Source organism: Giraffa tippelskirchi, chromosome 7, assembly GCF_054371585.1.
Source record: "Giraffa tippelskirchi isolate mGirTip1 chromosome 7, T2T-mGirTip1v1.2.pri, whole genome shotgun sequence".
Taxonomy (NCBI): Eukaryota; Metazoa; Chordata; class Mammalia; order Artiodactyla; family Giraffidae; genus Giraffa; species Giraffa tippelskirchi.
The window spans coordinates 129,674,280-129,700,480 of record NC_137281.1 but is presented as its reverse complement, the minus strand read 5'-3'; the positions used below and the strand labels follow the sequence as shown (position 1 = coordinate 129,700,480).

Sequence of the window (26,201 nt, the reverse complement as noted above, 5' to 3'; positions counted from 1 at the left end):
CCGAGATGGAAGTCACCTATTGAGAATAGCAGAGCTAGGTAGCCATCCTGGGTCAATGCATGGTTGTGTATAGTCAACCTGCTTAGGTATTTCAGAGTGCCTGTTGAGCTTTGGACGTGAAAGAGAAACCAAGCTTTGCCTTTTCTAACCCAATGAAGCTACCATGATTTTCAGTCTCTTTTGTATTAGCCTCTGTGACCTGATTAATAACTTCATATATTAGGAAGTTATATATCTGAGGCCCAGAAAAATTATGATTTATAGTGAAAATACCACCTATAAATATAAAAATAAATCTGTGGAAATCATTTTTTAAGATTTAGAAAAATGTATACTGAATTCTATAATGAAAGCTTTTTTTTTAAAGATTTTAGACCAGCAGTGGTAGAATACCTTCACTTTCCTGACTAATCTATTTGGCTTTGTGGTTTCATCTTATTTATCCTTGAAGGAGAAATCCATGCTTATTTATCGTACAGTGGCTCCTTGAATGAATGAATAAATGAATGAAAGGATAAATCAAATTCGTTTTAACTAAACCAGCTGATATTTTATATTTGTTTGGCCCTTGCCTATTTTAAAAAATGTAATCTTAAGTTACATCTTAGGTTGATATCTTGGTCTGTTTGTCACAAGGAAATGAAGTGGCAGCCAATAAAGATTTCAAATAGGCACATCTTTTACAGTTTTAAGAGGTTTTAATTACAGTTGATACGTGGAAGGTGGTTGTAGATCTGTGTGTTTGCAGTAGGTTGGGACTACAGCTCAGCATTATTACTTCCTGTTTGCTTTGTGGTTGCACCATAATAGTCATTAAATCAAAGTCTTAAAGACAGTTGAAGACACCAGGGCATGATATCGTCTACACGAAGATGGTTTATTGGTGCCAGAGTTCAGTCATTTTTTAACTTAAGGTAGTTTTCGGCTAGCACAGAAAAACAAGTTTTTCTAGAATCATATTTCTACTAATATAAGTGAAATTATCTCCTGCTATACAAAGATAAAGACTCTCACCAGTTATTTATTAAATTAATAAAATATTAATTAATATTAATTAAAACATTAGGTTTTAAAAATACTAAATTTGACTCAATAAGTAGTTATAAAAATAAGAAAATAACAAAGCACCAAACAGTTACCCCAGATTGTCTTCAATCACAGGAAACCCATTATAAGGTTGTCCCCTGAGGAAAGGTTGGAAAGGATTGCATGCATAGGGATATGAACAACATGGAGACTTGTTTTATCTTCTGTTAGTAACAGTCCATCACTGGCACAATGGAAAAGATATCATCTGCCTGAGGGTGTGTTTATAATTTGACAGGAGCTCAAAAAATTCAACATACAGCTGTCTAAAACTGTTAAAAATTTAATGCAAACAAAATTATTTAAAATATTTTAAGTTCATGATAAAATTCTATAAACAATTCATATCTCTAGTTTGTTTCAGTTTTTGATGTGTTTGTAAATCATATTCCCAAATCCATCAGAGTCTCTTTCTGCTTACATTGGGGTTCGCGATCTTGATTACATATTAAAATCACTTGGGGAGCTTAAAAAAATCCTGAAGTCCAGGCCAATGCCAAGAAATGATATCAGGCTCTCTTGAGATGGGACCTCAGTCTTTTCACCTTCATTTAGATGTAGGCAGAAGTTTGGCTGGGTCAACAGGTGTAATCTGTTAACCAAGGAGACAGATGTTCATTCACAATAAAGGGACACCAGATGTTCACTGGGCATTCCAGTCCAAGAGCCATTATTTTCCATCTGAAACACATTTGCCTTCGTCAGTTATTTCATGTCTCTTTCACCAAAGTCACCAAGAGGATTTAGTGCTTTCAAAATAGAGCAGCCTTCTATTTTGAGGGCTCTTCTGAAAAGTTAAACCTGAGAGAAATGAATAGTTCCTTGTCCTCTGTGTAGAGCTCCCATTTAGCCCATTGAACTACACAAAGGTTTTTAAATAACCAGGTGATGTCTTGGGCAGGTGCCTCGTAGCCAGCATTAGTCTTCCCGAATGACCAGCCTGATCCAGCCGGTTCTCCCATTTCCCCTCTGGCTCAGAGGCTTTATTCCTATTCTGTCAGCACAGGAAATTGCTGGCAGGTATCTTCTTTCATGCATGAGGCAGGGGAAACAAAGAGGTCATACTGCTCAGTGCTTGGACTGTGTTCAGCTGAGACTGGAAAATTTTCCCCAGAACAAAGCCATTCCATTTCTGGTGAACCAGGCCATGCCACATAAAGGACCAATGACAGCCTCCAATTCTCAGAATGCTTCTGGGCAAAAATGAAAATAAGCAACGTTTACAATAAAATTAGTAAAGAACACATTTTACATAGCCACTAAACATAAAATCATTCAAATTTCTGTTCATAGACTTTATTTTTCTCAGTCGGATGGCAAACTACATTTCAAACCCTAGTTTTTCTGGACATCCCTATTCTAAATCAATTGTTTGAAACTGGACACAAAGTTGAATGTTTATAGGAAACAAACTTATGGTTACCAAAGGTGAAGGGGTAAATTAGGTGTTTGGGATTAGCAGATAAAAACTACTGTATATAAAATAGATATAAACTACTGTATTTAAAATAGATAATTTGCTGTCCACCTGAAACTATCACACAGTTTATAGGCTATACTCCAATATAAAATAAAAAATTTTAAAAATAGATAAACAGCAAGGTCCTACTATATACCACAAGGAACTATATTCAATATCCTATAATAAACCATAATGAAAAAGAATATAAAATGAATCACTTTGCTGTACACCAGAAATTAACCCAATACTGTAAATCAACTATACTTTAATAAAAAATTTTCTTAAAAATTGGATGTTTAGAATCATTCACTCAGCATTTACTGAAGTGTAGTGAAGAGTAAAGAAAGATGAAAATTTGGCTAATCAAGGACCCCTTGAATTCAATAGGTCTTTGTTGACAACCTAATATATACAAAGCAGGTACTTGGAGTGAAATGGGTTCTCCTGTAGCTGCAGCACTTCCTAGTCATGCTCAGAGGACTAATCTCCAGCTGATGATGAAATTCTTAGTCTCATGGTTTCATTTCTTAGATTATTCAATAACTTCAATTATTTGAAACCAATGCTACTACAGACATTGTTCAGAGACTCCAAGGTATATGTTCTTTTAATCAGTCTGTATATTGCTTAAATAGCATGCAGTCCTTTCAAACTTTTCCTGAGGGGACAATCCAATTTTTTTCATCTCTCTGGCTTGCTTTATTTAAAGAAGTTAACTTTGCCATGATTCTTGGTTCTTGTTTTCTATTCTCCAGTTTCAAATATACAAAGACTCCCTAGCATTACAGCGATTTCAAAGAAGACAGATTTCAAATGTGTGAAATTTCCCAAGGAATGAAATTTTCAAATATTTACTTTAAATATATAGCTAGTTTTCTGTCATAGTTTCCTTACCCTGGTCTTCACACAAAATATATCTGAGCAAATATTTCTTCATATATTTCATTTCAGAAAAGAGTCTTTAGTACAGTCCATGGGAGTTTATTGTGTATTGTGGGAGATTAAAATATAATTCCTTTGTAACTAGGCATTTATAATCTTATTGGAAATATATATATAATATAAATATATATAGTCCTTTATATATATAAACATATGTAATATATGTTATATTATATTATATATATCTGGAGAAGGAAATGGCAACCCACTCCAGTACTCTTGCCTGGAAAATCCTGTGGACAGAGGAGCCTGGTAATCTATAGTCCATGGGGTTGCAAAGAGTCGGACACGACTGAGTGACTAAACTATGTACTATGTATATTATATGTATAACATATATATATATATATGTTTAAAGGGTTGAGATGACAACAAAAAGTAGTTTTAATAGGCTTTCCAGAAGAGAGAGACAGAGAGAGGATTGAAAGGAGGAAAATATAGAAAACTTATATTGAGTTTGGGATGGGTGTCCTCACACACAGAACTTGTCACAGAAGTCTTATCTAACTCATCTGTTTTGCAAAGGAAGGCTCTTTATAATAATGATAATGTTAATAACAACTATAATAGCTAGTATCTGGTTGAGTGTCTGTACTTCACAAATTCTGATATAAAACAATTATTCATTCACTGTTCACATAAATCTTCACGTAAAAAATTATTAAGCATTTACCATGGTGCTGGGATGTACAAGGAAGAAGGATAGGAGAGAGCTATGCAAACAAGCAAATAAAAAAAACTATAATACAGGTAGACACTGGATGTGGCCATGGATTTCCTATTAACTGGCAACACATTCTTGCACTTTTAGGCAAAGATAGAACACAATGGTGGCCTTTTCATTGATAATAGAGAGCTTGAAATACAATGAGATGGAGCCTTCATCACTGTGGTATTAACTTTGGTCACAAGATGGCAGCAAAGTTCAGCTAGTTCTTCAGAAGCCATTTAAATGCTAGGAGAGAAGGGAATGGCTGCTTTACAGCCTTTAAAGGTTAACAGGTAGTTGGAGAAAGATTGTCTTGGTGGTTACACATAGACTTTATTTTCTGATCCTTTATCACAATATTTATTGACTATTGAAAATATCACGAGTTTAATAATGTAAGCCAAGTCACGATATTAAAATTACATTTATTCATTCATTTGTTAATTTACAAATGTAAAGAGCCAATAGTTCCTGAAATGTTTGAGTGTCTCCTGGGAACTAGCATTGTGCTGAGAGCTGATAACACTTGGCAGCAAAAACAGACACCATCCCACCACTCTTAGAGGCCAGTGCAGGACAGACATTAAAAAGGTTAAGCACAGAAATGTATTTATAATTACCCATAGAATATAAGCCCAATTACAGCAGGGATTTTTGTCTGTTTAGTTCCCCAGTGGATCTCAAGTGCCTAGAACAGTGCTTGTCACAAAGTAAAGTGCTTAGGAAAGGGTGGTTGATGGAGGAAGGAGTGTTATTACAGATCTGAGCTATGTGTTTCCAGGTCATCACCCTATGCTCATGTTGAACAAAGGAACATGGTCTGGCGTTGAGGAAATGATGCTTGGGGCAAGCTCTGGAGGATGAGCAGGAGGTGATGAGGGGTTTGGGGAGTACCCTGGCACAGACAAGACCATGGGTGAAGCTCCTGTGATGGTGGTGGTTGGGGAGGAAGGGGGCCAGTGGAGGGAAGGGGAACATGGCTTGATGCGCTGAACCAAAAGACACGCAGCTTGGCAGCAGTACAGAGAGGAAGGGGTGGTTCAGGGAAGCAATATAGAAGCAGGTGATTGATAGAAGCAGAGCCTTTGGTGTAAAGAGGAGTAAGGGAGGAACAAGCGTGGATTTGAGAAGAAGCAGACCATTACAGGTCCAGATGAAAGATGATGGTAGTTTAGGCCGGGATGAGTGGAGGGAAGTTGTCACAGTCACCAGATATTCAGCAGGCGAAAGCAGCAGTCTTGGTCATCCATAGGCTCCTGGAGGAGAGGGAGAGAGGAGTTCCTAGGACTTTGCAATTGGATGACTAGTGGATAGGAGATCAATCCTATTTGGGGGAAGAGGGAAGATCCTGAGTTCTGTCTGGAGCATGATAAGAATTTGAGACATCTTACTAGACATATTCTGAGAAGGCAATGGCAACCCACTCCAGTACTCTTGCCTGGAAAATCCCATGGACGGAGGAGCCTGGTGGGCTGCCGTCTATGGGGTCTCACAGAGTCGGACACGACTGAAGTGACCCAGCAGCAGCAGCAGCAGCAGCAGTAGACATATTCAATCCATAGTTGGATTTAAGGGTTGAAGCTCAGAGAGGTTTGGGGTAGAAATGGTTTGGGGATTAATGGCCCGTAGGTGACATTTGAAGGAGAGGGCAGTATTGAACCCATTTGGGAGTGAGTGTAGGAAAGGAAAAAGGGGCCTAAGACTAACTTGGAGGAGCCCCCACATTTGTGACTGGGTGGAGAAGGAGGGGCCTGCAGACAAGGTGGAAGGAGTGGCCAGGGCACAGAGGAGGGAACCCAGAAAAGACTGTGTGAGCACTGAGGAGAGAGCTCTCCAGGAGCAGGAAGACCCTACCCTGGGTCCTGAGAAAGACCAGCATCTCCATCCTCCACTCAGTCCTTCCCTTCAGTAAGTTCATTCATTCATTCATCCATGCAACAGGGGCCCCTACCACGCCCAACACAAATGTCCTTGGCTCCAGGTAGAACCAGGGCCTGGGAAGCTAAAATTTTTAGAGCCACTAGGACAGATATGCAGATGACAGCATCCTATGGTAGAAAGCAAAGAGGAACTAAAGAGCCTCTTGATGAAAGTGAAAGAGGAGAGTGAAGAAGCTGGCTTAAGACCTAACATTCATGCAAAGGACTGACTCATTGTAAAAGACCCTATGGTGGGAAAAATTGAAGGCAGGAGGAGAAGGGGATGACAGAGGATTAAATGGTTGGATGGCACCACCGATTTGATGGACATGAGATTGAGCAAGCTACGGGAGTTGGTGATGGACAGGGAAGCCTGGCGTGCTGCTGTCCATGAGGTTCCAAAGAGTCAGACACAACTGAGCGACTGAAGTGAATTGAAGACATAAATAAAGGTAAACAGGAGTAAGGAGTAATGGCATGGACACCAACTCCTGTTAATTAATGAGAGAATAATTTAATTAATAATTTGGGATAATTTATTTATAGATTCATAAGGAAAGACCATGAGACTAAAGTTCAGGAGTCCTGAGATCCAGTCTGAGTTCCCCTATTGGCTGCCATGCCAACTTGGGGATCCCTCGCCAGGTTTGATTTCAGTGTTATCATCACTAAATTTCAGGACAGAATTGTGGGTGAGGGAGCATGGTAGGTGGGGAAAGAGGGGAGCAAAAGGTGAAAATAATATTTTCACTCTTAACAATTCATGGGGTTCTTATAGAAAATTTCATGAAATCAAGGTCTAAACATGCTTCTGAAAGCAAATAGCATCAGATATGTTTTTTATGGCTAAAGGAATTTTTTATTAGTCTTATAAAAATAGAAATGTGAAATTTCAAAATCTGGGCTGTTTCCCGGTATTTATTCCTGAAAAGCTGCACGAATGCCTTTTATCCCTTTCTAGCCTGCTGCCAGCACCATGTTCTTTTCCACCTAAAAATAAAAAAACAAGACAAACAGAAAACCTCTAAAATCTATCACTGATGCAAGGAAAAGATACAGAATGTTAACAAAATAGATTTAGGACCACCCAAGTTAATGGATTTCAGACCAAACAGCGAAAGCAAAAGGATTACCACAAAATGCTCAAATCTGTTTTAAAAGCTGAGGAGAAGAGAGAGGCCTCACCCAACATTACCTGGAAAATCCTACCTGTCTGTGGGGGCTGTTTGGTGAGCTTTCTTCAGGCTACCTGGTGCCTGGCTTGTTAATATGATCTCTTCTGAATGGTGGTAGTGGTGCCAGTCCTGAAGAGACAAAGCCCTTTCTTATTTGCAGCAAATTGTCTCTAGAGCAGCACCACATTAGCCAAAATAATCACTGCCCTAGAATAAGAACCTGGTCCTAGCACCTTCTATCATGAGCACTTTTGTTTGAACTGCTCTAAAATGACTCAAGTTTTCCTTTTCTAAATAGAATCTTGACTTGAGAGATTTAGCTATATCATCATTTCCTTAATCCCTGCTTTAAAAGTATCTCAAATTGTACCACATTGCAAATAAGTCTTCACCTTTAGGTCTTTTCGCTTGAGAAGCCCCTGCTCAGACCTGGACCTAGTTTTATTTGAGCAATTTGTTGTTGTTTATTTTCTTAAGAGCCAGTTCTCTCGAAACTGCTTTGCTCCTACTCTGAACTAGCAAGAAGAACCCTAGACTTGCGGTTTATCCAGACAGGAACCCAGTTGGGTCTGATGGCTTCAATCCATGTTTCATGGCCCATTTTGCTCCAGATTTTTAAGGTATATTTATACCTTGGATTCTCAAGCTCTCTAGGATTCTGGGATCATTCTTTCTTTTAATTAAGAAAAATGAACTGAGCCCTCCTTTTATACAAATACAGGGAATCCAGCATGCTTCTCCATTTCCTAAGGTTTCTCAGGAGCTGGTCAGAGAGGGGAGGGGTGACATTTCAGGCTGTGCCTCCTCCCAGCCACCTCAGTTTTTGTGGTTTCTGTCCCCTCCTCTCCATACTTCTCCTCTGTGGGCTTATCTGACTCCTCTTTCATTCCTCAAAGCCTCTACTTAAGGTGACAGGTATCTACTGAAAGGCTGACGGGACTGAGGGCAATCATAGAACAGCAGGAAAAAATTCAAAATCATATACTGGACATGGTGTTTGTTCAAGACTCTTCTCTCCGTGGAAGGACCTGACTCTGCAGCCATAGAGCCTGCTCTCTCCTGGAAACTTCTCTCTCTCTGCCTCAGTTTGTCCACGTCCCTCAGGGACCACACACTTCCTCCCTCTAGAGGAGCTTCTGGAAGAATCTTTTACTTTATTACCTAGACCAATTTATCTCTCTTCATTTTAGTTATCTCCTCCCAGTTCAGGTCCACAAAGAGCCATTCACTCATGAACCTCATTATGAGCCTTTAAGAAGGAAGGAGTATTGATCATTTCCCTCTCCCAGTTTAAATATAAAAACTTCCTTTCTGTCATATTTGAGGTTGAATTATTAATAGGAATCCAGTCTTTGAGATTATACAGCATAGCTGATGCCTTTTTGGATTTGTGTTTATAACTCTTAGGTTGCAAATTGACTCTTCTCATTCTGGATAACTTAGTAATTCTGGACCAAGTGGTCTTTTCACTTTGTTCCCCCCTCTCCAGCCCACTTGACCACTCTGATAATGAATTTGGAATGTCTCAGTTCAATGCTGAGGCAGGTTGCTGGCAATTCAAAACCCATTTGGACGTTGGGCATTGTGAATAACAAACAACATTGATGTTTCATGTGAACTCACTTTTTGGTGTTTGAGAACACTGGCTTCTAACCAGCATTATCAGTGACCATCAGTTACTTGCCTTCTTAGGCCTTGAGGAATACACTAGTGTCAAAGTATAATTTTCACAAGGTTACAAACATAACTGTTGTACAAAATTAAAGTGAGTACGCACTAAAGGTCTGTTTATCTCATTCATGAAAGATCAAAGCTGGTTCCAAGGAATATAGGAAAAACAGATTATCTATAGTCACTTAAAAAACCATACTTTAATAAATGTCTAAATTATATAAATTTGTTATATCATACAGAGCAAAACTTAGACCTTTAGGTTGTGATCTTTTTTACCAGGCAGAAACAATTTCTCTGTGAGCAAATTCATTTGTATTGCTATTGGACAAAAATAATTTTCATTGCTTAAATTTTCTACAGGTTAATATATACAGTCAATAGTAAATAATATCCAATAAAGGTACATATCATACCCTAGAGAATTAGGTATTCCTTAGTTGGCCCATTGGACATTGCTCCAGTGTGATATAGAAAGGATATGCAGTTACCTTTTTCTTTGTTTCCAAGTTTTGGCTATTTTTTTCCCTTAATATAAGAAAACAATTGTATTTTCTTCAACTTTTTTAAGCTTTATCAATCATTAAAAATTCTTGCTCAACAACTGTCTCTATGATAGTTATTTTAGAAAACAATGTAGTTACTATGGGCTTCCCAGGCAGCGCTAGTGGTAAAGAATCCACCTGCCAATGCAGGAGATGCAAGAGAGGAGGGTTCGATTTTTGGGTTGGGAAAATCCCCTGGATAGGAAATGGCAATCACTACAGTATTCTTTCCTGGGAAATTCTGTGGACAGAGGAGCCTGGTGGGCTACAGTCCATGGGGTTGCAAAAAATTGAACACAACTGATCGACTGAGCACACACACACACATAGTTAATACACTTCCAAGTTTTAAGATTTCCCTACCCCTCCCTCTCCCCCTGCAATGCTCTCTTATTTATTTAGAATGATCTATGAATAGGTTGATGCATTTACCTTATCCCCTAGAGCAAGATATTTATATACATGCAGAAAAATGAATAGTATTGGCTATGGTTTCTGCAACATGACACCTAGCATGACAGGACACTGGGCTAAAAGTACCACGATTGTGCTTTCTCTGGATATAAAAAGGCATAGTAACTTATTTCCTCTCCATTAAGTTTGACATATTAAAGTCATAGAACCTCAAGAAGAAATGAAACAATAAATTCTTCTGGGTGACAGGCATGATTTTAGATAATAGGGAAGGAAAGTGTAAAATGTAGTGATCTGACTGCTTCTCTTCTGATGGCCATCATCATCACAGAGCAAATGTACAGTTTTGAGGGAGCAGATGACTTCTCAAGCTGAGCGTGTGAGCTCTCCTCACTTCAGTGACTGCCGGACTGCTTCCCATCAGGAGTCCAGAGGATACTGCCATCTGATATGTGAGGGACAAGGGACGCTTCTAGCAGTTCCTGCCTATTAGCATGACAGTAAGGAGATGGCTCAGAGATAAGGAGACACAGGCAAGCGTTAGTTGTGCTTTGGAAACATTACATTAACGAATAGCCTCAGTGTCCATCTGCAGCCTCCCAGCCTCCGTGCCAGAGCTCCAAATTCCACTCTAATCCCACAGAATTCCCACCGCTCCCCTTTGGCTGAGCTATTGCGGAAATTCTTTCTGCAGCTGTTGGGGAGACTGGTCGCCCTCAGAGGAGAGTAGCAATGACGGCACGAGCTACCACTTATCCAAAACATCATCTCCTCACCCACGAAGGAGGAGTAGGATGAAGAAAATTTGAAATCTACTAATAATCTCTGCACTTAAATATTGATTAGACTGTGATAAACCCCATGTTGCAAGAGGACTATGGATTAGACCCCAAATCAGCCATGTTTATAAGGTTAAATTTCCTTTCCCTCTATTTCCCTTCTTGAAGAATAATATGGGGAAAAGGCCAAAGGATGACTGGGGAGTGTAGCTGTAAATATCTCTGAGTTTTACAAAATTGCATAATGTGCCTATTTATATAATTGGGATTGCACCAGCGTCACACAGGGAACACTGCTTTTTTTTTTTTTTTTGTATTTTTGTTATTGTGGTAAATATACATTAAATTTACCTTTTTAACCACTTTTAGGTGTATAATTTGGTGACATTAGGCACATTCACAATGATGTGCAGTCATTACCACCATCCATTTCCAGAAGTTTTCAACATCCTCAACAGAAACTGTGACCCAGTAAACAATAACTCCTCATTCCTTCCTCCCCTATCCCTGGTAACCATGTATTTGCCTCTATGAATTTAACTACTTTTGATCCCTCATATAAGTAGAATCATATTTGTCTTTTTGTGTCAGGCTTATTTCATTTGGCATAATGTTTTCAGAGTTCAACGGTTACTTTCAATGCTTCATTGATGAATCTCTTATAGAGAAAGTAACTTAGCCTGTAGTATCTTGTGATATGATTTAATATGTCTCAAACTCAAAATTCCATTTTGCCTTACAAAACAGCTGGCAGTTGGGCTCTGATTACTTTTTTTTCCTTTTAAGTCAGGTATTGCCTCTGTAAAGTCTAAACAGGGAAAAAAGAACAGTAAGACTCTTCAGCAAGTGATTAATTTTGGCTGCAAGCATAACTTGCAATTCAGTAATAAAATGAAATCTTACTCTTATACCTAGATTGAACAAAATCAACAACAGTATGTTCTGTTCACTGATCCTTTCTGTGAGCCAAGGAGAGATGGGACCATGATGGATGCCACTTGTTAGATGATAATGAAATGCAATTTGTGTCCAGCAGACCCAGCAGAAACACTCCCAGGCACAAGAGAAATCTGCCCAGATGTTATTCTCCATTTTTCAAACTAAAAAAGCCAATTCCTTCTCCATGTTGTGCCCAGGATACTACCTTTTCTAGATTGAGGCTCAAGCATTGATTATCATGCCCAATGAACCAGTGTACCTAGTAACCAGCCAATCAGAGCTTCTTTCATGCTTAAATACCAAATTGAGGAGTGGGAGGGTAGGAACTGAGAGAATAATAGAAAAGAAAAATAAGATCAAATATGATCATGTAGAAACCCCCAACCTAGTTCATCCCAGCTGTACTCCAGTTACAATCAGTGGCTGCCAGGTGTACCTCAAAACAGCCATAACAAAAAAGTAAATTCTACTTTAGGATAAGCTTCTCATGAGCAGTTCCCAGTTGTATCCAAATTCATGCCATCAAATGAAAGCCTCAAATTATGTGAAGCTTAAAACACAAACACAGGCAAATACACATGCAAGACCAAAATGAGATACAGTGAAGGGAATAAATTAGCACCAGCTGCAGACCAATTAAGCAAAGGCTTCCACAAGGGAAAGCTTACTTATGATTTACCTAAACAAACCCTCTTCCTTTTTGTTGCAATTTGCTGCTTATTAATTTTTCTTATTAAAATGACTGCAAAGAGGAACCAAGAGCATTGTTATCACATCAGGAGAAAAAAACCCAGTTCTTCCAATCAAAAGAATGCTTCGAAAGGATATTTTTAGTCAAATATTTGTAACATCTTAAAAATATTTAAAATTAAAAAAGCAAAGTTACATATGCACTTATTTAAAAGAGTCAAAACTTATGATGAAAAAAACAGTAATTTCCAGCTCCGTCCCTTCTTACCTCTTCAGAGGCCACAACTTTCAAATCTTTCAGCCATTTATTCTAGAATTTATCTCCATAAGTATGCTTTTCTAGATAATATGCTTTCATTGTGACTTCTGGATTTATGAACTTTTACCTTATCTGTTGATTTCCTGTATGAAGAAGATTTTGCTGCCTTTCATATGAGTCCTACCACTACGAATCTCTCACCTCTCCTCTAAAATCCCAGTACTGAGGGGAGGAGGGAGAAAAGGCTGAAGAAAGTCTGAGGTCTTGTGCTACTGCATATTGTGAAGTGCACTTTTACAAGCAAAGAAGAAAATAAAATCACAGCCAGCTCTTACAGTTCTAAGCACGTTACAGCCATTAATTCATTTACCCCTCACAGTGATCCTACAAAGTAAGGCACTAGGATTATCCTTATTTTATAGATGAGAAAACTAAGGCACAGAGAGTGTAAGTAACTAAGAGACGCTTTAAGTCATCCATAGTCTCTACACTATATCCAAGGTAATAGATGTGACTGCTCTTTCAGGGTAAGAAGCAATACACACTTGCTAAAGAGATAATGATCTTGTAGATGATGACAGTGTTGGAGATGCCTGGCCAGTGCTGGACACACATATGCAGCTGGGTATCAGCAAGAAGACCTATAGAAGCTGGTCCATATTTTGTGGGGGAATGATGTGTATGCAATTTAGGAGTCTCTCTTTAAGAAAAAGAGCATGAAATTGCTACTGAATGAATGTTTATTTAGAGTGAAAAAGAAATAAAAGAAAATTAGAAATCTAAAATACCAATTTTAGATTTAGATTTAGATTGTGAACAATACCACAGACATTACAGCATTCATATAAACAACATCATATATTCATTAACAGCCTGACATACCTCTCTAGTTTTGCATTTTGGTTGCCTGCTCTTTGAATGCCTTTTATAGATCAACAATCTTTGAGACTTCTATAGTGGTCCAGTGGTTAAGACTTCAACCTCCAGTGCAGGGGATGCAGGTTCAGTCCCCGGTCAGGGAGTTAAGACCCCACATGCCTCTCGGCCAAAAACCAAAACATAAAACAGACACAATATTGTAACAAATTCAATAAAGACTTTAAAAAATAGTCTGCATAAAAAATTTTTTTTTAAAAAGTCTTTTTGTTTTTTGTACACCATGTACAGCCATGTACATCCATGCCTGATTCATGTCAATGTATGGCAAAGCCACTACAATATTGTAAAGTAATTAGCCTCCAATTAAAATAAATAAATTAAAAAAAATAAAAAACAGTCTTTTAAAATGTTATTTTCTAATGAAAGCCTAGAAAGTAAATTCATTCTTTGCTCTACCGTGATTGATAAAAATGTGTTTTTAGTATTAATCTTTTAGCACTTTATTTTAGTTTTACAGCTTGTTATTGGAAATATATGAATTTTAGGATGTTGTCTTGTCCAATTTGAGGACATCTCTAATATATAGACCTTGCATAATGAGCTGACAATTTCAGGGCACTTCCTGTTCTATTGTGTTGTGTCTGTATTGCTTATTCTTTGAATTGATGACATTCATAAACCAGAGACTGGAAAGGGACCCAAAGTGTGGAGCCCTTCAGTTCACTACTCAAGGCCTTAAGCTCCTGACCTCTAACAAATGCCCAGGCTGATACGACCCTCACCTCACAACTCTGATGTTACAGCTCAGTTCCAGGATACAGAATCTGTTGTTTCTTCAGGAAAGAAACTGGCATCCTATTCTCTAAGAGCCAATCAGGTCTCATCTCCCAGGCTGGAGACTGAAGTGCATCGGCAGTGATGGCTGTGTGATTCAGGCCATGCTGAAGGTGCTGGCAGCAGCATCCAGGGGCAGGAGGCTCAGGCAGCCCCTGGAGCTCGAGCCATGATTCATTCCAGGAAGGAAGCCAGGGCTGAATGGGCAAAGACTGAGCCGAAAATGCTAATGAGAAGACTTGCCAGACTGTGCATGAGCTGAAAGGCAACTATGCATTTCATCTTTCAAATCAAACCCCTGAGACATTCCACCAAAATAAAGAGATAAATCTCCATTTGAACAGCTTTCATTGTAAAGCCATGGAAAGAGCAAAGTAGGGTTTGCTCTGACTAGAATAACTGGCAGGAGACCCGAGTCTTGCTGCTTGTTTAAGGCTGCACTGAGTAAGTTATTTCACCCCACCCTACAGTTTTCCTCACTAAGTGGGACTGCTGGAATGAGTCACCAACTCAGTCCTTTTCAGGACCCTGGACCAGCCAGACAAGAGTGTTAATGAGAGTCCTGACTGCTCATGTCCCAAATTAGCTGAGTGGGAAGGTAGTCTTTGCCACATTTCCTAGGTTCATCTTTGAGTAGCCAAGGTCATGCACCAGCTTGGGCTTTCAAAAGGCGATCCAAGGGAAGATACCATTAACAACTTTTAAGAGCAGAAGAGTTTCCACTGTCCTCCAGAAGTTTTGGAAATTGTACAAATTCACAAAACATTGGTGCCTGAAAAGTTAAACAGAAAAGACAGTATGAAAAAAATCTACAAGCACTTTCTCTTTAGCTAAAGGCTTGCAGAGTATATTTCTAACAGTGAACAGAAATATCATTTCCTGAACAGAGCTTCCAAATGCTTTTCTGCTTCATTCCTTCTTCCTCTTCTATCTCCTCCATCTCCTTCTTATTAACGTATAATATAGAAAGGCTTGCCACTTTCCACATTGCTTTCACATAGGCATCTCAAAACAACTTGTGGACTTTTCTAGTTAATATCGTAGGAAATAGCCTATTAAACTACTGCTTCTCCAATCAATGGAAAAATATATTTTGATAATGGACAATGGCATTCCACAACAAATTAGAATATAATTGGAAGCAGTAAAGAAAGTTCTCCAAATTTAGTCACTGGTGTCCAAACTTGATCAGAGGAACAGACTAACTTTTAAGAGTAAAATCAAAAGCTTCCTGGTGTTAGTTGCCTTTAAGAATGAGCGTGCAGTATTTTTTTCTGATCAATAATTTTTTCTTATTTTAAAAATCATTATTGTCATCTTCGATACTAAAAGTAACACATGACTGTAATAAAAATTACAAAATGTACGCCAAAAAATAGTAGAAGTCCCTATAAGCCCCAGAGATAAACACTGCTTGGTTTATACTTGTCCAAATATTTTTTTTTAGTGCATACTATTGCAGATCTTTAGAGTATATATAAATTGAAATAAGAACATACATAATGCCTTTTCATTTTTACTTTTTTCAAAAACTTGGCTCTCAATCATGGACATCATTCCATGTCAATGCAGGTAGAGCTGCTTCTCTTTACGCCACCATCGTGTCCCATTGTACAGAAGTATCATGATTGTTTAATGCTATTGGCATGCATGTGGGTTGTTTCCAATCTTCCTAAATAGGAACAGCACTGAATAAAATTCTTGTACAATAATCTTTGTGCACATCTGCAAGTGTTTCTGCAAAAGGAATCTTAGACAAGGAATTGCTGTGCCAGGGACTATGCACATCTTTCTTTGGACAGATACTGTCAAACTGTCTTCTAAAAGAATTGAGGCAATTTATACCCACCACCACTACTACATAAATGAGCCTGCCTTTTTCTCTCTCACTTTTGCTAACACTTGTACTCTCAAACTTTTTTTACAATCTAATATCAATAACTGCAAGGAGATCAAACCAGTCAATCCTAAAGGAAATCAATCCTGAATATTCATTGGAAGGACTGATGCTGAAGCTGAAACTCTAATACTCTGGCCACCTGATGGGAAGAGCTGATTCATTAGAAAAGACCCTGATGCTGGGAAAGATTGAAGGCAGGGGAGAAGGTGACAACAAAGGATGAGATGGTTGGATGGCATCATCGACTCAATGGACATGAGTTTGAGCAGGCTCCAGGAGATGGTGAAGGACAGGGAAGCCTAGTGTGCTGCAGTCCATGGGGTCGCAAAGAGTTGGTCGGACACGACTGAGTGACTGAACAACAATAACAACATCCACAACTGTATGTTAACTGTATATTTTTTTTCTTTAGAATCACCCTCATTTCTACCAAAGACAAATTAAGACTAATTTACTTGCAAAATAAGTTTAGTCTTGTTAAACTTGACTTGATTATTTACATAAGTCCATAAGAATAGCAGTTGACCAAATAAGCTCTTTTGAATCTGCTTTACTGGAATTTTTCATAAGGAATTTCCAGACTGAACTTTTTAAGTGCCTCTCAAGGCCAGGAAACCAGGCCAAGAACTTGCCATCAGGCTTGCCTGCAAGACACCACGCTACTTTTCCAAGGGGCTTTATGGCTCCATAAAGCCAATCTAGTTCCATAAGGCCATTTGGTCATATCTGATTATGTACATATTCTCAAATATGACATTCTTGTCAAAGCCATGGTAATGTTTATAATCAATGTTTCCTGTTATACCGAGAACAGATTCTTAGTAAACATATGCAAATAACTATATGGCATGAAAATAAGAGTACTTAACTAAGAGTTTCTAAATTCTGGAGGGATTATGTAGGGAAAAAAATGTTTCAATTCTGCTTACAAAGGTATAGTTAAACAAATTGTTGTAAATCATAGTATAAGAGGACAAGTTTCCTTATATCTAGAAAACAAAGATTTTTAAAAGACAGCAATATTTCAGACAGATGTTATAAAATTTATAATCATATTCATCAGTTCATTAAGTTCTATCTAACTAATTCATGTTGAACCTGACCTTCTCTTAGCAGTTTTATGAAGCCATCAGGTTTTCCATTAGAGTTCTGTCATTTCTTATCTAGTTCAGTGATACAATCTGAACATTATCAGAAACCTATATTTGCCAAAAAGCCCTTTCTATAAATCTTGAAGATGAAGCATTTTTGTAAAAGAATTAGATTGAAACAATAACTGCCTTCAAATGACAAAAAATTAAAATGGTGTGGTTGAATGCCCAATTGCAATGCAATATTTTCCTAATTCAAAAGATACATCACCTGGCCATTTATGAGTGAGCTTAATAGTGACTCAAACCAAGACACAAGAGGCATTCTTACAAGAGAGTGCAAAGGATGCAGCCCTCACAAGATCCAGAAAGTCCACTCCCCCAAATAGCCTGATAAAACAAAGACCTTTGTTGCATCATTAACAAAGCAATGCATGTTGATATGACAAAGACCCCATAGAGAAGGGACCTCTTGTGACAAACTTCTGAGAGCTGATAAAAGAGATGCTTAGAATCCCAGTCTATCCGACTGGCTGCCAAATGCACACCACTTTGGGTGCCTTCAGGATGACGGAGATTAGAGAGCGTTTTCTCATAAGTCAACAAGCCAAGATCTTACAACACTGAACAAGGTGAAAGGAAAGCCTAATCAGACCAATGGTTTTCTCCCTTATGACAAGTGACACAAAAGACAGACAATGAGAAACAGAGACCATCTCTGGGAGGAAACAGATCCACAAACTAAGAGCACTCTGACAAACTTGAAGCCGAGTCACCAAGTCTTAAGAAACTAGCCCTAAAAATATCAATATTTTTTCCTGCTAAATCTAATTTTTTTAGAAAAGAGAAAAACTCTTTTCAATAGGCTCTGCAGACAGACTGACATATATAGTAAGAATTCTCACCTCCTGCTGGCCTTTTTCAGGTGTCCCAAGGTCTCTTAACTGCAACAGCTTTGGGGCAAGGAGTGTCCAGCCAATAAAGTTGCATCATGTCCTGTTGCCAGCTGTCAGGGAGGAAGAAATTTTTTCTACCCATCTAGTTTCTTCTGGTTAGCCTAAGATTAAAATGACATACACAGATTAGCAGGAGAAAATCAACCAAAAATTTAATTATATGTATAAACGGGAGAGACCCAGGAAAACTGAGTAACTCCTCTTCAAATTTAAAGCTTTACCAATCAGATAAACATGTCTTATTTAAATTTCTCACATTTGGATTTATTGCTATATAAGATAAAAGAATATGTAAGGATTCACTAATAATAAATCATCAAATAATGAAGCTTCCCTGGGGGCTCATATAGTAAAGAATCTGCCTGCATTGTGGGACACCCAGGTTCAATCTCTGGATAGGGATGATCACCTAGAGAAGGGAATGGCTACCTACTCCAGTATTCTTGCCTGGAGAATTCCAAGGATGGAGAGCCTGGTGGACTACAGTACGTAAATAATAAACATAAATAAATAAAGCAGTAATGAAAAAAAAATAGCATAGTACTTTCTTAAGCTTTCTTTGAGTTTCTTAGGCTTTCTTTAAGCTTAGGCACATAAATTAATAAATTATTAAATGAAAGTACATATGACTCAAGTGGCAGTTATACATTGGAAGCACCATGAGCTCACTTCAGCTTCTCACACTTAGGAGGTTCCAGAATTGAGTGCTCTGGTTCCTGCCACCTTCTGAGCAACAACTCATCCCCTTGGGCCCACATATCTGGACATGCTCTACAGCAGCAGGACCGCACACAGGGAGACAGGTGGGGCAAGGTGGCTAACAGCACGTTGCAACAAGAGCATGAAGGGGAAATGTCTCCATGATTCTTCTTTCAAATTCTAATAGAACCCCAAGTTCAATGTCTGTTCTGTCAGTGGACATTTGTTGTAGTTCAGTCACTCAGTCATGTCCGACTCTTAGTGACCCCATGAACTGCAGCACGCCAGGCTTCCCTGTCCTTTACTATCTCGGAGTTTGCTCAAACTCATGTCCATTGAGTCGATGATACCATCCAACCATCTCATCCTCTGTCTCCCTCTCTCCTCCTGCCTTCAGTCTTTCCCAGCATCAGGATCTTTTCCAATGAGTGGACATGGCTGGTCTTTAAAATGTGATGAGCTAGGTGGACTCATAAAAGGTTCTCTCTTTTACAGAACCAGTGTTGTTCATTCCTGGCAGCAGTGTTGCCTTGGAAATGGGAGTTCCCTTGGAAAAGGGCCTATTTGTTTGATTTCTAATGTTTTCCCTAGTTGAGAAAGAAGTGCATGAACAGGGTCAAATGAGATTCAAATAGTATGAGATGAACTGATGAAAAGTAAGCTTCTCAGTCCAGCTCTCCTGTCTTTCCACACCTGCTAATAATTTCTGGTATATGCTTCCAATAATTTCTTCTGCATACACATACATGTCAATTTTGGACATAAATGAAAGCATATTATGCACACTGTTGTGTCCCTTGTTTTTTTCCCAGCTGACATACTGTGTGATCTTCACATAGGATGTATCTCAGTCTTCTAAATATCTGCACAGTGTCCTGTGAGGGCTCTGCCACAGTTTATTTTGCCAGTGCTCTGTTGAAGAGGCCTGAGGCTGAATTCATCATTGGGTAAGATGTACACATAGCCCTTTGTGCATATATGCTTGTACATGCACAGGATCTACTCCTAAAATGGAATTGCCATGTCATAGGGTTTTTGCATTTTTAACTTGGCTCCTGCTGCTACTGCTGCTAAGTCGCTTCAGTCGTGTCTGACTCTGTGCGACCCCATAGACGGCAGCCCACCAGGCTCCTCTGTCCCTGGGATTCTCCAGGCAAGAGTACTGGAGTGGGGTGCCATTTCCTTCTCCGTTAACTTGGCTAGATATTCCCAAAAGCTTTCCAAACTCTAGTTTTCCCATTTCACATTCCTGCCAACAGCATGCAGAAGGGCCTTTCTTCACTCCCTCAAAAGATGCTCTTTATGGATTAGCAATCCCACACACACTATACAAAATAAAAACATCCTCAGGAAATGGATTTCTAAATGAAAGATCCAAATTACACAACCTGGAAACTGTCAGGACCCCTTGAAGGAGTCAGATGGGGTCCATTGACATGAGCCTCTCTTTATTTATTTTTTTAATTTTAAAGTCTTTATTGAGTTTGTTACAATATTGCTTCTGTGTTATGTTTTGTTTTTTTGGCCAAGAGGCATGTGGGATCTTAGCTTCCTGACCAGAAATCAAACCTGCACCCCTTGCATTGGCAGGCCAAGTCTTAACCCCTGGCCCACCAGGGAAGTCACTGAGTCTCTCTTTATGATAACATTATTTGTCTCCATTTACTCTGGGATCTTTGGGAATCACACTGGTTCTGCAATTTTACCCATAAATCACTATCTCTGAAGGAGGTGATTGTCCCAACACCTCTTAAGTGCTCACCCTGAAACACTTTTCTAGCACATTCTTCCATTCTGAAGCTGGAACTTGTCCCCTTCCCCCAAGTTATTACCAGAATCATTCTCCATTCCCCCTAAATATCCTCTGCTCTAACTGAGCCACTGACTGCCCAAGGAGAAAATGACCACCCTCACTGCCATTGATAATAATGCTGCCTTAAGATTATGTTGACCTTCTCCACCAAAGTGTTTATAACATTTAAATATGTTACCTCATTTATATATGGATGGTTATTTAGAATGGGGTAAATAAAATAGACATTTATGTAATTAAAATGAGACTTGATATTACTACACTACCTAAAGTTGGCTTCCCTGGTAGCTCAAACTGTAAAGAATCTGCCTGCCAGTGCAGGAGACCCAGGTTTGACCCAGGTTTGTCAGAAAGACCCCCTGGAGAAGGGAATGGCAACCCACTCCAGTGTTCTTGCCTGAAGAATTCCGTGGCCAGAGGAACCTGGCAGGGTAAAGTTCTTAGGGTCACAAAGAGTCAGACATGACTGAGTGACTAACACTTTCACTTATTTTCACTTACCTCATTTATCACACCCTCTTGCCAGGACCGGGAAAGGTATTGTTGAAGCTTTGTGGAGATATAGGGAGAGATTATCTTGTTTTCCTCTGCAGCAGCCATGAAAATGAGATCCTGGGCCAAGGTCCCAGGATAAATTAAGGTAGATCCAAGGAAACTAGGTAACAAAACTTGAAAGAAATCCATTAAGTGATGGTTCTTTTTTTAGTTTGATTTCCTCCGAATCTGTGAGTGACCTTTAAAACTGCAGAATCCACTTAGAAGCCAGACCTCCTTCCAGCGGGCATGAGTGTGTTGGCAGACAGTCTCGTGCTTCAATCTGGCCCATTGGAGGGGACAAGCGCCAGGACTCTTTTAACCTCTGATAAAAGGATAAGGATGTGCTCTGAGGATGGTTAGGGAACAAGAACAAGTGGAAGTGGGAAGAACAAATTTGGCAGTTTCTATCCTGCTGCCATTTGAACAGGTACCTGATTCTAGCATGATACAGTAGTTTCTTTTAGGCATCTTCAATCGCTCAGTCGTGTCCGACTCTTTGCAACCCCATGGACTGCAGCATGCCAGTCTTCCCTGTCCATCACCAACTCCCAGAACTTGCTCAAACTCACGTCCATCAAGTTGGTGATGCCAACCAACCATCCCCTCCTCTGTTGTCCCCTTCTCCTCCTGCCTTCAATCTTTCCCAGCATCAGGGTCTTTTGTATTGAGTCAGTTTTTCGCATCAGGTGATCAAAGTATTGGAGTTTCAGCTTCAGCATCAGTCTTTCCAATGAATATTCAGGACTGATTTCCTTTAGGATTGACTGGTTTGATCTCCTTGAAGTCCAAGGGACTCTCAAGAGTTTTCTCCAACACCACAGTTCAAAAGCATCAATTCTATGGCGCTCAGCTTTCTTTATAGTCCAACTCTCACATCCATACATGACTACTGGAAAAACCACAGCTTTGACTAGATGGACTTTTGTTGGCAAAGTAATGTCTCTGTTTTTTAATATGCTGTCTAGGTTGGTCATAGCTTTTCTTCCAAGGAGCAAGCGTCTTCTAATTTCATGGCTGCAGTCACCATCTGCAGTGATTTTGGAGCCCAAAAAAACAAAGTCTGTCACTGTTTCCATTGTTTCCCCCTCTATTTGCCATGAAGTGATGGAACCAGATGCCATGATCTTAGTTTTCTGAATGTTGAGTTTTAAGTCAACTTTTTCACTCTCTTCTTTCACTTTCATCAAGAAGAGGATCTTTAGTTCTTCTTCACTTTCTGCCATAAGTGTGGTGTCATCTGCATATCTGAGGTTATTGATATTTCTCCCAGCAATCTTGATTCCAGCTTGTGCTTCCTCCAGCCCAGCGTTTCTCATGATGTACTCTGCATATAAGTTAAATAAGCAGGGTGACCATATACAGCCTTGGTGTGCTCCTTTCCTTATATGGAACCAGTCTGTTGTTCCATGTCTGGTTCTAACTGTTGCTTCTTGACCTGCATATAGATTTCTCAGGAGGCAGGGAAGGTGGTCTGGTATTCCCATCTCTTGAAGAATTTTCCACAGTTTGTTGTGATCCACACAGTCAAAGGCTTTGGCGTAATCAATAAAGCAGAAATTGATGTTTTTCTGGTATTCTCTTGCTTGTTTGATGATCCAACGAATGTTGGCAGTTTGGTCTCTGGTTCCTCTGCCTTTTCTAAATCCAGCTTGAACATCTGGAAGTTCATGGTTCATGTACTATTGAGAGGTGAATTTACATTAGGATTCTTTAGAGTTCACAAAGATCAATTCAAGTAGTCAGTGGTTATTTGGGTGAGAATCCCCACAGTTCTGAGAGGGACTGTGTATCTCATCCAGGACCTAATTTATTTGGGAAAGTAATGTGTATGGTGGGATGCTTGGTTTTTAGAGAAAACCAGGAAGTGACCTGCTGGCTGCTCTGACCTCTCCAGTCCAGGAAACTGCAGACATCAGTTGTCTTTTGGAAGGCTCCACCAGCTTACCTGTATGTCCCAGGGCAGAGCCCAACTAGGGAATCCTCAGAGTCTCGCTGTGTCTCCAAGGTCACCATCACGAACTAGAACCAACCCCTGGCACAGGAGACTCAGTCGGAAACAGCATGACATCGTCAATATCCTCAGATGTTCCACAGACTTCTCTCAGGCTTCCAGGAGAGGGCCAGGGGCGTGGAAGGGGAGGAAGAAGGGAGTTAACAGTTGTTACACCTACATTCTGTGCCTGGAACTATGCTAGAAGCACACTTCAGTATTCATCAGTTTGCTGGTGGTAGGTGCTAGTACAGACATTCTAAATGGGGAAACTCGAGGGTCAGAGAGGTTCAATAACTTGCCTGGAGTCATAGAGCCCTTCAGTGTCTATGTGGACATATGCTAATTTGGCTGGCCCTGCATCCCTTCCTCCTTCTTAAGCACTATCTCTCCTGGGTTCAAATAGGACCAACCCCAGGGGTGTACATGTGACTCAGAACCAGCCAAGCAGCAACCTCACCCAGACCTGTTGAACCCCTTGGCAAAGACATTCTCTGTCTTCCACCCATCCTTGTGCTAAGGATAACACGATTCTAGAATTACTGAGGAAGATTCTCCTTAGAGTGAGGCCAGCGGGAAGATAATCAGAGCAGAAAAAGAGAAAGAGACAGATTTCCAGTGACATCTTTGAGTGCTTGGATGTTATTGTATCTGAAAGCCGAACATCTCCCTAGACTTTTCAGTTATGTGACCAATGGAGCCCTTGCTTATACTATTTTGATTAGTGCAGTAAAAAGCTGGAATTTGAACCCATTTTGACTGACTCCAAAGCCAATGCCATTTCCATTACACTACACAGTGCTATTTTCCCCAAAAAGACAGCACTTGCTGAGCCAGCATTTCCGTACGGCCGATACTCACACCCATAGCACTCTTCAGAGTACACATCCATTCTGGGCTCAAGGCCACATCTATTCTAGCCCATTACCAGACTCACCCCTCCGCAACAGACACATGCTCACATGCACATATTTCTTGGGGTTGGTGGCTGGAAAAGTTTCTCTTGGTATCTGGTCCCCAATCATACTCTGTGACCTTGTGCTGTGTTGCAACCTACCCAAGCTGTGGTGGTGCAGGACCCTTAAAGGTGCCAGCTGAGACCTCGCTGGGACCCCAAGTGCTTTGGGGAGATGGGGGCACCAGCAATCATCACAGTGTTCCTGGGAAAACGTTGCCAGGAGATTGTCTCTGTTGGTTTGTCTCTGTGTGCTTGGGCTGCCATAACAAAATACCATAGACCACAAGGCCTAAACAACAGAAATTTATTTTCTCACAGTTTTGGAGACTGGAAAGTCCAAGATCAAGGTGCCGGCAAAGTAAGTTTCATTCTGAGGCTTCTTTTCTTGGCTTGCAGGTGGCACCATCTCAACGGATGGATACTTGTATGGTCCCTTCTTGCCTGCAGGGGGTGGGGATGTGTGTGCATGGTGGGGAGGGATGTGTAGATGGGGTGGGAGGGCTAGGGAGAGTGTTCTCTGATGGTATATTTTCTTACAAGGACATTAATCCTATTGGATCTTATGACCTCATTTAACTTTAATTACTTACATAAATTATTTCCAAATACAATCATGTTACGGCTTCAACCTATGAATTTGGGGCAAGACAGAAACATTCAGTCCATAACAGAGATGTACTGGAGGTTTTCAGGCCAAGGAGATGTGGAGAAAATGCAGAACAGAATATGCAAGAGAATTTGCAGGCAGTTGGTGCTACTTCCCAGGGTCCAGGCATGGTACTTGGCAGTGCTTAGGATGGGTGGGTGGCTTCTGGACCTGAGCTTCTCAGCTGTCTAATTACAAGATAAAATGTTGGCTTTTTTTCTCTTCTTCTGGTAGCAATACGTCGGGACTAGCTGGTTTCAAGATAAATCCACATCTTAAGGTTGTGGTATCCCAACTGGGAAAAGTAAATTAGTTAACTGAAAATGAAAAATAGGAAAATTAAACCAGCAAATTCTCCAAACATATTGGGCCAATTTAAAACCCAGGTTAACATTGATTTATTGTTTTAATAAGATTCCTGTGTAAGGAAAAATGACTGGTCTGCAACATAAATAAGTACATGGGAATGTGTTCATTTGTCTGCAATATACAAGAGCAACAGGCAAATGACTCCTCAAGCTTTATGTATTCTTTTCTTTATTTTTAAAACCACTGGGCCTTAAAGCATTTTACCTAAGACTAATGTCCACAGAATAATGTAAAAGACAGTTAATATTCTGCATTCACTCTTCACCAAAAATGGTGAAGGTCTGAGAAAGCCCTGGTCCAGGGCTTTCCAGCCAGGACAGCCCCATGGCCAAAAGAGAAGACACCACATGGAGAGCTGCCCCCACCCTCAATGCCAGCCCAAACCAAGGCCATCCTACTGTCACAAAGTTGTCACTGTAGTGCTGAGGCTCCAGGAGGCAGTGACACCCCCTCCTCTTCCATGAGTCAAGTCCACCTCATTGTCTATCTCAAGTTCAGAGAGCTTAATCAGCTACCTTGGCCTTTCTGGCCACCCATAATGCAGAGCTGTGGGCAAGGGTTCTGGGCCCTCTCACTGTACACTCAGGGAGAGGTGGTCATGGAAAGCTGTGGGCACCTCCATCTGACAACAAGGTCAGAGGAAAGGTGCCCAAAAGTCACAGCCAAGGTCCAGACATTCCATGGCTAACCCACAGCCTGGAAAATCACATCATCATCTCTGACTCTTAACACAAAAGCCAGAGACACAAGAACAATTTCCAGACCTTGCAAAGGTGGGCAGAGCCAAGTATCCAGGTCCCTTGGGAAATAACCTCTTAGGAAGTAACAGACTCTATCAAAAAGCTATGGAGCATACAATGGATTTAACTGTGTTTCCAAAGTTTTATCTGTTGAGCTGACCAGAGGATACATGGGTATTTCTTGTATTTTTCCTCATCC

At 40.0% G+C, this 26,201-nt stretch overlaps 2 long non-coding RNA genes across 2 annotated transcripts in view; one reads left to right on the top strand and one right to left on the bottom strand.

Moving 5' to 3' along the window:
* The window catches only part of LOC145513373 (uncharacterized), a 285,374-nt gene that overhangs the window by 94,139 nt on the left and 165,034 nt on the right, over nucleotides 1–26,201 (top strand). The window lies entirely within an intron of this gene.
* Nucleotides 1,356–25,831, bottom strand: LOC145513375 (uncharacterized). Its single transcript, XR_014059340.1, has 3 exons — nucleotides 23,245–25,831; nucleotides 18,200–18,351; nucleotides 1,356–2,276 (listed from the first exon to the last, which is right to left on the bottom strand). It is a non-coding gene; the product is annotated as an uncharacterized LOC145513375 (long non-coding RNA).